Source organism: Periplaneta americana, chromosome 5 (genome assembly GCF_040183065.1).
Source record: "Periplaneta americana isolate PAMFEO1 chromosome 5, P.americana_PAMFEO1_priV1, whole genome shotgun sequence".
Classification (NCBI taxonomy): domain Eukaryota; kingdom Metazoa; phylum Arthropoda; class Insecta; order Blattodea; family Blattidae; genus Periplaneta; species Periplaneta americana.
The window spans coordinates 138,559,533-138,572,981 of NC_091121.1; positions in this window are offsets into that span (position 1 = coordinate 138,559,533).

A 13,449-nucleotide genomic window follows, 5' to 3' on the forward strand; every position below is an offset into this window, starting at 1 on the left:
AAGACTTGCTAAAAATAATTTACAGGTTCGATTCTGTGGTGTGTAATTTTCTGAGTACAGCTGTGTATTGGATATTAAAATCTATAAAACTTGAGGTGGTTTGATGACATTATTACCATCAGAAATGAAATATTATTATAGTTGATGCCACGATGTGACTATTTTTTATTAATTATACTATTAATGCTATATTGATATGAAAGTGTTACGTTTTGGAGTTATGTAAGTAGATGTAGATAATATCTTAAATTAGATCTTCATTTCTATAATTTACTACAAAACTTACGTAAGATAATAATATTGTTATTAAAAATCAAATATTTTTATAGTTATTAATCAAGTGGGGTTGGGTCTTTTTCATATACTTAATGGCGGTGTGGTGTAGATATTTATATGCTTCATTCTCTGCAGTACTTGCTCAAGAGAGCGCAAAAATTATAGTTCCTAAGGAAGGACCAAAAGGTATTACTTATTGATAAAATAAGAAGCCTACAAAATTATTTGTAGTCTCCCGATCATTTCAGCAAGATCTCTTAGCAGGATAAAATGATTTTAATCTCTACATTTCAAGGTCTACATGCAGATGCTATGTCTATTGTTCGAAAGCATAGCAAACCTGACTTTTTTTTAACTTTCATCTACAATCCACAATGACCTGAAATAGCTATTGCTTTACTCTCGCATGAAAAACCCACTGATCGTCCTGACATTGTTACTTGCGTTTTCGAGTTGAAACTCAAAAAGTGAAGGTGAATAGGTTCAAGAAAAAGTATTTAGCATAAAAAACATTCAGAGAGAGTATGTTTCATTACTACGGAAGCAAATAATTTTCAAAATGTCTGTATTCTTCTTTGGAAATAAATCTGAACAATTTTTATTTGAAAGTCTAATGAACTTATTTTGCAGCATTTGCTGCACAAGCCACTAGTATGCTATAATTTTAATAGAAAAATAGAAAAAAAAATAGGAAAATTAAAATTTCACAAAACCATAATATTGTACAACATATAAAACTTTAAATTAAAAGACAGAACACACTGCATTACGACATTTCACTTCAGTTTGGCTTTTATGAAATAACCGTCCATTTTTTTCTGTTTCAATTTATAAGTTCTATTCTGCTTGATAACGTTCCTGGCTGTGCCTGTGTAAATATTGAAAAATTCCGTCCTCTATATTTGTAGCGAAACAATACTTCCTCTTTACATACTTCGCATTAAGAAATTAAAAATTTAATTTTAACTCGATTCACAAGTAAACATTTTATAATGCTATGTATAAAACTTAATTTCTTAGGCCTCTGCATTTATGTATTTCCATTCGAAATTCATAAAATTAAATCTCCAAATGATAACATGATATGTCTTTATAAGTGATAATTTCTTCAGTGCAAGTTAAAAAATATGGCTAGTCTTATTAATTGAACATCTATGTGATGAATCGATACCAAGAGTTACAGTTGCTGAATTTTAAACATTGTTGCCAAGACACTGACTCCCACTGACACTGCTGGTTGATAGTTGAGGGTCTTGGATGATAGGTCTGCTTGATGGAGACTGAAGATGGTCGTTCACGTCAGTCCCAAGTGACCTCACGAAGTGTGACTGGTTTTGGGATTGTGGACTTGAAATTTGCTGCGAATTCTGATGAATTAACGTATCTATTTTGTGGTCGGTATTCTGTATTGTGCCTACCATGTAATTTATTAAAAAGTCAAGACCACCGAACACATTTTGTGTTGATGAGGCAAATTCCTGTACAAGAGAAGCCATTCCCTGCTGGTTCTACACGACAAAACCTTGTTTAAGCACTATTCAAAATGCCAGCAACATCGTATTCAGCGATACTCGAGAATTTCTTCGCATCCAGAAAGCACAAGCTTCCGCATATCGTCGCTTAAGAACCAATACCGCGTAACTGACATTTTTGGTCAAAACTGTTTTTTTGCACAGATGGTACCTCCACTGTCATCTGCATGCATTGACAAGCGCGGGAATTTGATTGCATGAATGGCCTGCGTGCGAAGGAGGGGGGTACAATACCGCGTATCTGAAGTCACGAGAAGTCTGTAGGAAATACCGCGTATCTGACAACAGATATTATGTCCATTCCCTGCGCGCCCTCAGTACGGAAGTTGGTTTTCGTTACTGCCTTGTAAAATTGTATCAACAGTGTGTAATATTCTGAGAGGACTAAAGAAGTGTTCAGTTTCAAATATTTAAAAGGTAAATACAATAGAATCATTTCACTAATGTCAATTGAATGTTAGTTGAGCTAAATTGCCGCAGAATCTCCAAGTTCATTCACTGAAATATAGTACATTTAATATTTTATTATTATATAGGCCTACAGATATAAGAAAAGAAATGGACAATGAATCAGACGACAGTCAGTTTAGCGAGAACGAAATCCTATCTGTGCTATGTTCTGCATTCAAGACGGGAGAAACTTCTGTGACCATTAACAAAGGTATGGCATAAGAAGTATCACAGTTATTACACGTTTATTTTTCTTCAGTTACGGAGTCATAACAGCAAACTTAATTTAAGTACTTAATATAAATAATCATGAATGGGGCCGCTAAAATAATTTGCGCTACATTTAGTGGTGCTGAGCTTCGTTCCTTCCATTTCCTCCGGTAGGAGGAAGATCTAAATTGATGATAATATTTACTACACATGTTTTTATGCCATTTATATCACATTTATAAACACTAGTAATCTCATCTTATTCGTAGGTATACTGCCTGATAATTCAAATGCAAAAGAAAACCGTCCTTCTGGAAATGGACTGCTGCAGATCAGGGATTATCCATCCAGTGTTACCAGTAATGTTATGATCGTATTATGCAGTCTGGTATGATTTAAAGCAACGCTATTAAAATAATACAGCTAGAAATAGGATAGGACAGAAACTGAAGACAATACCATGTCAATGAAGGATCTATACCAAATTTCGGAAGCGTCTTCATATGTAGACGACCCCGAAGAATTTGTGAGTGCTACTTATTCTACATCTTTACATTCGTCAGAAAAAGGTAAAGAGAAGAATCTACAAGCGTTTCATGCAAATTTTACAGAAAAGAAAAAGAAGTTCAAAGCCACAAAAGGGTAGGTGGAAGAAAATGAAAAATAGAAAACTTAGAATGGAAGAGGAAGCTTATCTTAGCTACAAGAGATCGAAAGATGGCAAAGTAACACATGATGCGGAAAGAGATGCAAGGAGTTTGGGGCCAGAGTGTAGTTATAAAATGTGCCAAAATTCGAAAGTAATGGGCTGTAATTTAATTTCTAATGAGAGAAGACATCTTTCAGGCATTCTGGAAATCTATGACTTGGGAACAGAGGACCGTTTACGTATCAAATCTACGAAAAGACCTGACAGTACAAATTCTGAATCGAGAAGAAAGAGAACATTTGTCTACAACCTAAAAGTTGATGAGAAAAAAATTCAGGTTTGCAAAAAGATGTTTCTGTGTACATTGGGAATTAAAGAATGAACTGTGCAATATTGGTTAGCTAATAGTACTGATGGCGTCCCTTCAGTAAATAAGTCATGTTCTCGTGCAAAAGCACAGAAAAAAAGAGCATTAATAGCCTGCCTAAACTACCGTCACATTATTGTATATAGAACCGATTGTGCCATAGTTTTTATGATAGTATTCCACACTAGGGTTACTCAAGGATTAGTTTTTGTGATTTCAGCATAGGCCTATAATTATTTCTTTATTGTGTTTAACGAATATTGTGCCTGAAAAATTATCATCATTATTACATTTTTATATGATTTTCTTTTCATTATTCGTAAGTCAGTCAAGTCCATTGTCAATAATAATAATAATAATAATAATAATAATAATAATAATAATAATAATAATAATAATATTATTATTATTATTATTAATTATTTTATTATAAAATTATATTTGTCAGCAACGTTTTAGCAACAATTCTACTTATCTATTCATATACGTAGTGTGAAAATAAAGTACCTGGTATCAGATTGTCATTATTATTATTATTATTATTATTATTATTATTATTATTATTATTATTATTATTATTATTATTATTTACTTACTTACAAATGGCTTTTAAGGAACCCGAAGGTTCATTGCCGCCCTCACATAAGCCCGCCATCGGTCCCTATTATTATTATTATTATTATTATTATTATTATTATTATTATTATTATTATTATTATTATTATTATAACAATAAACATTGAACTGTGTCTTCTTTTTCCTTTCCCATAGTTTCAGCATTTGATTGACTAAGAATGCAGCAATCATTATCTGGAACGTAATGTAGTGCTGATTCAAGCTACAGCCTACCGACCTTGACATCAAGTCAGATGGTAGGACAACAATTCAGATAACACATCGACATATACAAGAGCACGAATAATATTTCCAGAAGGCAGTTTTCACGCAAAGAAAACGCTTGTCAGCATGTGTCCTGAAGCTGCTAAAATTGCCTCACAATACCGCGTAACTAACAAAATGTAGTCAACGGCAGAGTTCCAATACCGTTTAAGTGACATGGCCAAATGTCTACGGCCATGATCATCCATTTTCACTTACTTACAAATTAGTTATGCTATTTCATAGCCATACACCACTTTTCAAGACTATTGCGTTATTTTTATGGTTTTTATTCGGTTTTTTCCTTCTCCTGTAAAATTTACATTTTGTCAGTTACGCGGTATAGGTTCTTAAGCGACGATATGAATTTTTTAAGGGTTTCATAAACGTACGATCTTGAGGTTGCAGCTTATGACATATTTTGTATTTTTCTTGGAATACAATATTTGAAAATTACAAACAAAAAATTGATATCACCACTTCCGTAGCTCAGTCTGTAGCGCGTTTGTCTGCTGATCCAGAGTTGCGCTCGGACGTAGGTCCGATTCCGGCTTGGGCTGATTACCTAGTTGGTTTTTTTTTTTCGAGTTTTTCCTCAATCGTAAGGCGAACGTCAAGTAATCTATGGCGAATCCTCGGCTCATCTCTCAAAATACCATCTCGCTATCATCAATTCCATTGAAGCTAAATAACCCAATATTTGATACAGCATCGTTAGATAACAGATTAAAAATAATTGATATCACTATATATATCAGTAGTGGGCAATGAAAGTAACGCAGAAACCCTCGCCCATGTTCTTTTCCCTTACAACGCAGAGTAAGATTCTGTAGATCAATAGTGGAATGTAAGCTACCAACTAGAGCCGAAAGTTCGTAAAAACTATGATCATCGTTGATTCAATCCGTCACCGCAACATTACTGTCTGAACCGGGGAAGGTGGAGTTAAGGGGTGATCTGCAGTAACTCAATCGAGTTATTTATGCCCAGGCCTGATATATGCAATTAGAACAAAACATGGAAAACTTATATAAATTTGGTATGATGAACAATATTTTAATAGCATGATGATCTAGTATGCAGTTTGATTGCAGCAGAATTTTTTTTCGATAAAACACTATGAGAATATACTGTAGTAGTTCACTCAGCTAAGGCTGAATTACCCATGTACGTTAAAATGAAGACTTGGTGATGATTGTGTTATTTTAAACTAATTTATAGGAACGAAGCCTGTCAGTATCTCTCTCTCTTTATATCTGTCTGTCTTTCCGTCTGTTTGTCGAGAATTTTCATATATCTCTCACGGTAAACTCCAACCTCAATTTTTATTGTTTTTCATTCGCATTACAGGGTAAACCCGAGGAGACTAGATGCTTTCGGACATCTAAGACAATTTTATTCAGTACGTCAGGTATATTGATTCTCATCAAGTGACTTAAAACGTCCCTCATTTAGAAATAAAAAACAATTAAAACAAAAATATTCCATTTAATCCAACAAAAAATAGACACAGTCTTTGTTCAGCAAAATTCTATCTAAACTTTGGAATCTTCCGTAGAAAACCTAGATCATATATTATGTAACAGATAGGTCGGCCTTATAGGCTTTGACATTAACAACTTTTGTCAGGTTTATTAGGCTGCCATCTAGTTGTACATAAGGAGTGACGTCATAATTCCCATTTGAATTGCATTAGCGACTGTACTGCCATCTCGTGTTCGTTTACGGCGGACCACCCGTCTTGTTCTCTTCAAAGTGCTGCCGATTTTAACATAGCGATAAGTTATCTGTTACATATATGATCGAGGGCAGAAAGTTAGCCAACACCCTAGCTTTTTGGCTAACGATATTCTCTACATAGCCTAAAGTAAAATAAGACCTTAAACTGAGACCCGGAAAATAATATCCATATCATAGACGAGGCTGGAACTCAGACTACTCTTTTTTAATACTGTTTCTTCATATCATCGTCTTTAATGCTGCAACAGATAGCGTTTAACGTTTAACCCTTCTTGTCTCACATTACCCTCACTGAAATATGACAGATCTCCCACTCGTGTCCATACTCTCGGCAATTTCCTTTTTCTTGTGTTCCCTGATCTCTATTGTTCCATTCAGTATCGCCCTCTTTCTCTCACCTCCTGCTGTCACAACTATTTCAACTCACTGGGGTAGCAACTCCTGTTGTAAAAGCCGTACAACTTCCACTTACCCTAAAATCTTATTTATATCAAATCCAGAGATTTCTTCGCAAAAATAATTACTTGCGAAGAAAATTAACTAAATATAAGAATTGTTAAGATGCAGACAAAATATCTCTGTACGAATTTATTACTCTATTGTACATGAATTATAAGAAATATAACGTTTTAGAGCAGCGGTGGTCATTACGCGGCTCACGGGCCGCATGCAGCTCTCGAGGACATTTATTGTGGCTCTTGGAATAATTTTACTTTCATTACATTAACCTATAAATTCTAAAATTTAAATTATAAGTATAAATATATCTTTATTTAAATTCTACAAAACTTTGGATATCTCTCTATCATTCATAGTAGTGCAATAGTGCAATGCAAGGTATAAAATTTCTATGTTCAGTCTTATTATTATTAATCTTCTATGTGCTAAAAGTATATTTTGTATTCGACAGATAATGGCGAAAAAATGGGAGTATAAGGGTTCAGTGCATCAGTTATCGACAGATTTAAAAAAGCGTATGACTCGGTTAAGAGAGAAGTTTTATATGATATTCTTATTGAATTTGGTATTCCCAAGAAACTAGTTCGATTAATTAAAATGTGTCTCAGTGAAACGTACACCAGAGTTCGTACAGGTCATTTCCTGTCAGATGCGTTTCCAATTCACTGTGGGCGAAAGCAAGGAGATGCACTATCACCTTTACTTTTTAACTCTGCTCTAGAGTATGCCATTAGGAAAGTCCAGAAAGTCCAGGATAACAGAGAGGCTTTGGAATTGAACGGGTTACATCAGCTGCTTGTCTATGCGGATGACGTGAATATGTTAGGAGAAAATCCACAAACGATTAGGGAAAACACGGGAATTTTACTGGAAGCAAGTAAAGAGATAGGTTTGGAAGTAAATCCCGAAAAGACAAAGTCTATGATTATGTCTCGTGACGAGAATATTGTACGAAATGGAAATATAAAAATTGGAAATTTATCTTTTGAAGAAGTGTAGAAGTTCAAATATCTTTGAGCAACAGTAACAAATATAAATGATACTCGGGTGGAAATTAAACAGAGAATAAATATATGGGAAATGCCTGTTATTATTCGGTTGAGAAGCTTTTATCATCCAGTCTGCTGTCAAAAAATCTGAAAATTAGAATTTATAAACAGTTATGTTACCGGTTGTTCTTTATGGTTGTGAAACTTGGACTGTCACTTTGAGAGAGAAATATAGGTTAAGGGTGTTTGAGAATAAGGTGCTTAGGAAAATATTTGGGGCTAAGAGGGATGAGTCCCGCGCCGTGGCGTCGCGGTCTAAGGCATCCCGCCTAGGACTCGCGTTATGGAATGCGCGCTGGTTCGATTCCTCATGGGGGAAGAAATTTTCTCATGAAATTTCGGCCATTGTATGGGACCGGTACCCACCCAGCATCGTAATGCACTTGGGGAGCTACGATAGGTAGCGAAATCCGGTTGCGAATACCAGCTATAACAGCTGGAGGGATCATCTTGCTAACCACACGATACCTCCATTCTGGCTGGATGATCGTCCACCTCTGCTTCTGCATGTGGGCGTGAGGCCAGCAGCCGGCTGGTCGGTCTAGGCCCTTCACGGGCTGTAGCGCCACGGATTATTATTAAGAGGGATGAAGTTACAGGAGAATGGCGAAAGTTACACAACACTGAACTGCACGCATTTTATTCTTCACCTAACATAATTAGGAACATTAAATCCAGACGTTTGAGATGGACAGGGCATGTAGCACGTATGGGCGAATCCAGAAATGCATATAGAGTGTTAGTTGGGAGGCTGAGGGAAAAAGACCGTACGGGAGCCGAGACGTAGATGGGAAGATAAAATTAAAGTAGATTTGAGGGAGGTGGGATATGATTATAGAGAATGGATTAATCTTGCTCAGGATAGGGACCAATGGCGGGCTTATGTGAGGACGGCAATGAACCTCCGGGTTCCTTAAAAGCCAGTAAGTATGTGCTAAAAGTACTTGAAATATGACAAAAACGTAAAAATATGTATCATTATATTTGAATTCATTTATGTGAATGTAAACAATATACAGTACTCATCCAAATTTAGGCTATGCTTCTCCAACTGCTCAAGAATTACAATACACGATTACATTAATCCTCAAGTTGTCAATCACAAATGACAATATTTGGAAAGTGGTAAGAAACTTTCTTAACACGAGATTATTAATTTTATAAAATGATATGTCGGTTGACACACAAACACCCAGCATATATCTGCGCAATAAACTAACAATTTAGAAGATACTTTTAGAATAACCTTTAACTGATTATAGAAACATCGTAAAATAGTGAATAGGCTAAAATGCATCAAATTAGATAAATAAAACTACTCTAATTCGTGAAAAAGAATCCTAATTAAATATGTATATCGTGAATAAGTCGGTATTTAAACATCTAAATCGTGGGGGAAAAAAATAATTTAAACATGGAATTCGCTTATAAACCGGAAATAAAACACTGATCCCCCAATATTATTCCTTAGTTTTCATTGCGTACTTTTACTGAAAATGTGGTAAATATCTTTTATGCATTTCTTATTGTGTTAGTGTGTAGCAAACCTAAGCACTGAGCATACGCAATTCACATTTTTTTTTCCTTTTTTTACAGCTGTGAGCAGCCATTCTTTCCACATATTAAAACATAAAAGACAAACTCATTTTCATGTTTATTTTGAAAGTTACATTGTAGGAAGTATAAAACGGAATTTAGTGACGGATTAATGTACAATAATTCAGTGATAGGATTAACTCATTTATGCCCAGGTGGGTCGTTTTCGACCCATTGATTAAAATTATTTTCCACGCGAATTATTCTAGGCAACACTACGTATCTACTTTTCTTAGATGCACAAAGGTACAATGTACTTGTGGAACACGCGGGAATCCAACAGACCACGTCATTATTGAGCGGCAACTTGCCGAATAAATATGACGCAACTACCGTCTGCCTTGGAGAAGAAAAAGTGAGTAAAAACTCTGTTCAATCCGTGAATTTTATTAACAATCAATGTTTTCTGCCAAGAAGATTCAGGAGAATATGTATCTTGTATGTTTTTGTCAATATTTACGCTATTTGCCGTACAGTAGGGCTTAGAATTTAGTGTGGGTCGATAACGACCCACTAAGCACTTATTCGAGGATTACCTTTCACATAGCTTTTCATTATGAAATCATTTTGTTTTCTTATTATTTTTCTTTGAGTGATGTTTTTACGAACAACTACCTTAATAGAAGTTTTTGTAAGGATTACGAGTGCTTTTGGGAATGATAATTCTGATAGCATTTCTCAGAATATCTCAGGCTTATTACCGCTTTCGTTTACAACATTGTTTTATTTGTGTAATGTTATATTTCACCGCTTGGGTTGGACTCTGGATAGTCTTTGACGAACTAAGTTGTTCATAATTTTCGGCACTAGTGGCACCTATGAGAGCCGGGTGTGAATAACAATCAGAATGACCCCGTTTTGTCTTTTTATTATCTTCATGAGAGTTCTCTACTGACCCCATCTGAAAACTGAGGTCCTTCATAACAGTTTCCATAATCATAAGTATTCCCTCTTTTCAGAATCACTGGTATGACAGTAATATAAATTCTAGAATAGTTGGAGAGATCTGATTCTTCCGAAATCCCAAAGTACGGGGCAGATATATTCATTGGTCTGCCTGAGGATAATGGATGCTGATTCTGAAGATGAAGATAGCAAGGACTCCGACCGAGCTCAACTACAAGCCGCAGCAGAGTTAGTGACAGCTACCAGACATTGTTCAGCCTTATAATGAGGAAGTGGGTACTGATATTAGAAAAGATTCAGATCTTATCAGCAATGAAATTGAGAATTCCCCACCACCTACACGTAGAATAAAGCGAGAGAGAAATAAAGGTGAGCATCACGTCTAACGAACATAAAGTAGCCCTTTTACAAGAAGAGGAAATCAAAGTTCGTCAGCCTCATATTTTCCGTAAATATAATTGCCATATGAGTGGAGTACACACTTCTGATCTACGTGGAAAAAATGGCACATACCATTACTTTCGTGGTTATTAGATGTGTGCACGAACAATGCTTGGCTTCTTAGTCAGTTGATCATATGGAAAGTCTCTGGTTACACTCGCCTTCGGCCACGAAATAACGCGTCTAAAATATGACACTTCTCCAAAGAGTGGAAGACGAGTTCGTTCCTTCGATACCATCAAAGAACACCGGAGTAAGGATCACTGTGGACATTAGCCCAGCAACAAAGACGGCGATACAAGATTTGTGGCAATGTAAAAGCATGTCAGAGGTGCACCATATCATGAGTAGGACTAAGGACTTATGTCATGTATTTTTAGTAGGTTATTTTACGACGCTGTATCAACATCTCAGGTTATTTAGGTCTGAATGAGATGAAGGTGATACTGCAGGTGAAAAGTGTCCGGGGTCCAGCACCGATAGTTACTCAGCATTTGCTTCTATTGGGTTGAGGGAAAACCCGGAAAAAAAAACTCAACCAGTTAACTTGCACCGACCGGGATTCGAACCCGGGCAACCTGGTTTCGTGGCCACACGCGCTAACCTTATGTCATGTACCATAATTTATTGTGTGTTTCAAATTATTTATTTCTTCCAGTACAAGGTTTCCTTTCAGATTTGTGAATGTAAAATGCATGTGAATGTGAATGTAGCTCTCAGGGAAATTATTCAATAAATATTAAAAAAAATCGTATGCGTTTTTAATATGGTAATGATTTGTTTATACATTACTTTTAAATTTAACAAGTTGCATACTACGCAAAAGCATATATAATACATGAAATCATCAATACATTATCATGAACAAATTCTCGAGGAAGTGCCTAGTGGGTCGTTATCGACCCACCCCATAAATGTTTACCGAAGTAACAAAACCAGTATTTTCATAGTTCCTCATGCTTACAACGTCCCTCTGACTCACTTAATATGATATGTGAAACAAAAATAAAAAAAAATAATCTGGGCATAAATGGGTTAAAAAAAGAATCGCGGTTAACACAAAAAAATGCCGAGCTCTCAAAAAAGAGGAAACCGCGCAAAATTTGCGGAACGTCGCGATTGTAAAACGTGTTTACAGAACGAGTCTCGTTCATACAAAAAAAAAAAAAATTAACTCTCTGACTCAATCAGCACAAATTCGTGACAAAATCATTCGTAAAAATCGGGTGTCCCTATTAATTACAAGTTGTTTCTTCGTAAAGCGCGAAACTCCAGCCATGTGTTTGTTGCCAACTAGGTGTTCTGTAACCTGAGATTGCTGTTCGGTCTGACAGAGGCAGCGGATGTGTGTACAATAAGGGTTCAGAGCTATAGTGGGCCAAGCGCCATTTATTAAAAACGAAGAAAACAAGGTTAAAATTAAGTGATTACCAATATTTAATTAAACATAGCAAGTAATATCGTCGTGTGAATGCAAGAACTAGGTAACTTGTGACATTGCCTATTTACTTATTTATTGCATAAGGAATATGTCTCGTTTCCATTTACCTATTTGTTATATTGGAATATAGATGTCGCTGGTATCGTTCGATCAGTTACCAATTTCTTGCATTACATTTTGTGCGATTTTTGCTATGCTATAAAAGAGATAATTAAAAAACACAAATTTCGAGTTACCTAGTTCTTGCATTCACACGACGATATAAAGTATGCACAATAAAACTAAAATGGCATGTCAAACTTCATTAAAATATCATATTCACTTAACTTTAACCCTTGACTTCTCGTTTTTAATAAATGGCTCTTAGCCCACTATGGCTCTGAATTCTTCAATTATAATAGCTTGCTGAGTCAACGCAAAGATAGACAACACAGAGACAGAATTTTCATATCAACACTTATGCGTATTACTTACATTCCGGTGCTGATTAATTTGAAATGGGGTTTTGTCGAAAATTATTCAATGAAATCTAAACTTTTATGTGTTTTGACGTAAGTATTTGAAATTATGTACTTGCATGACGTAATTTCTAAATGTACGTAACATGTACAAAATTTCATTCCTGTATGATAAGTGGCTTGCATTTTTTAATATTTTAATAAAATATTATATCGCTTTGTATAAAACTCCGTTGTGCTATAATTTATATTATTTTTAACTGATATTCACTCTCAGTATACGATGCTATATATATATATATATATATATATATATATATATATATATATATAAAAGCCTCCATTGGAACAAACATTATTATTGGTTTTTATGAAAGTGACTCGGTAAATTACGAGTAATTTTTGTGTGATATTTTTATATTTTATTCTTTTATAATAAAACTGATATTGACTTCTATGATTCTTTATTCACATCAGAACAAACATTACTATTGGGTTTTTCTGTACAGTGAATCGGTAAATTACTCGTACTAGGAATTTTTGTGCTTATTAATATTATTATTTTGTATTATTTAGGGAAAGAAAACTGCAATCACATCAGATATTCAAATAAGGAAAATCTAGAAAATTGGAGTCTGTAAAGGTTCCCAAAATGCTGATTGCTTTGGATGGCTATTCCTATTCGTTGCCGGTACATTGATGCAACGAGGATCTACAGCAGCAGTGTCAGAGTTGTAAGCTCCGAAACCGGTTGTGGTGCTAGAGATGTCCAGTCGGAGCGTAAACTTGCTTACGTCTGTGGAAGCACCGGAGCACGCAACGAGTTAAAGTGGAGCGCTCCGCTCCGTTGAGGCTGTGTCTGACAACGCTGATCTACAGTAACAGTCTCCAAATTTCTACCAGTTTCAGGAACCAAGTCTTTTGCTTCTTTACACCAGGAGCCTATTACTATTTTATAATAAAAATTTCTAGGAATTTACTAATCAATTTCATAGC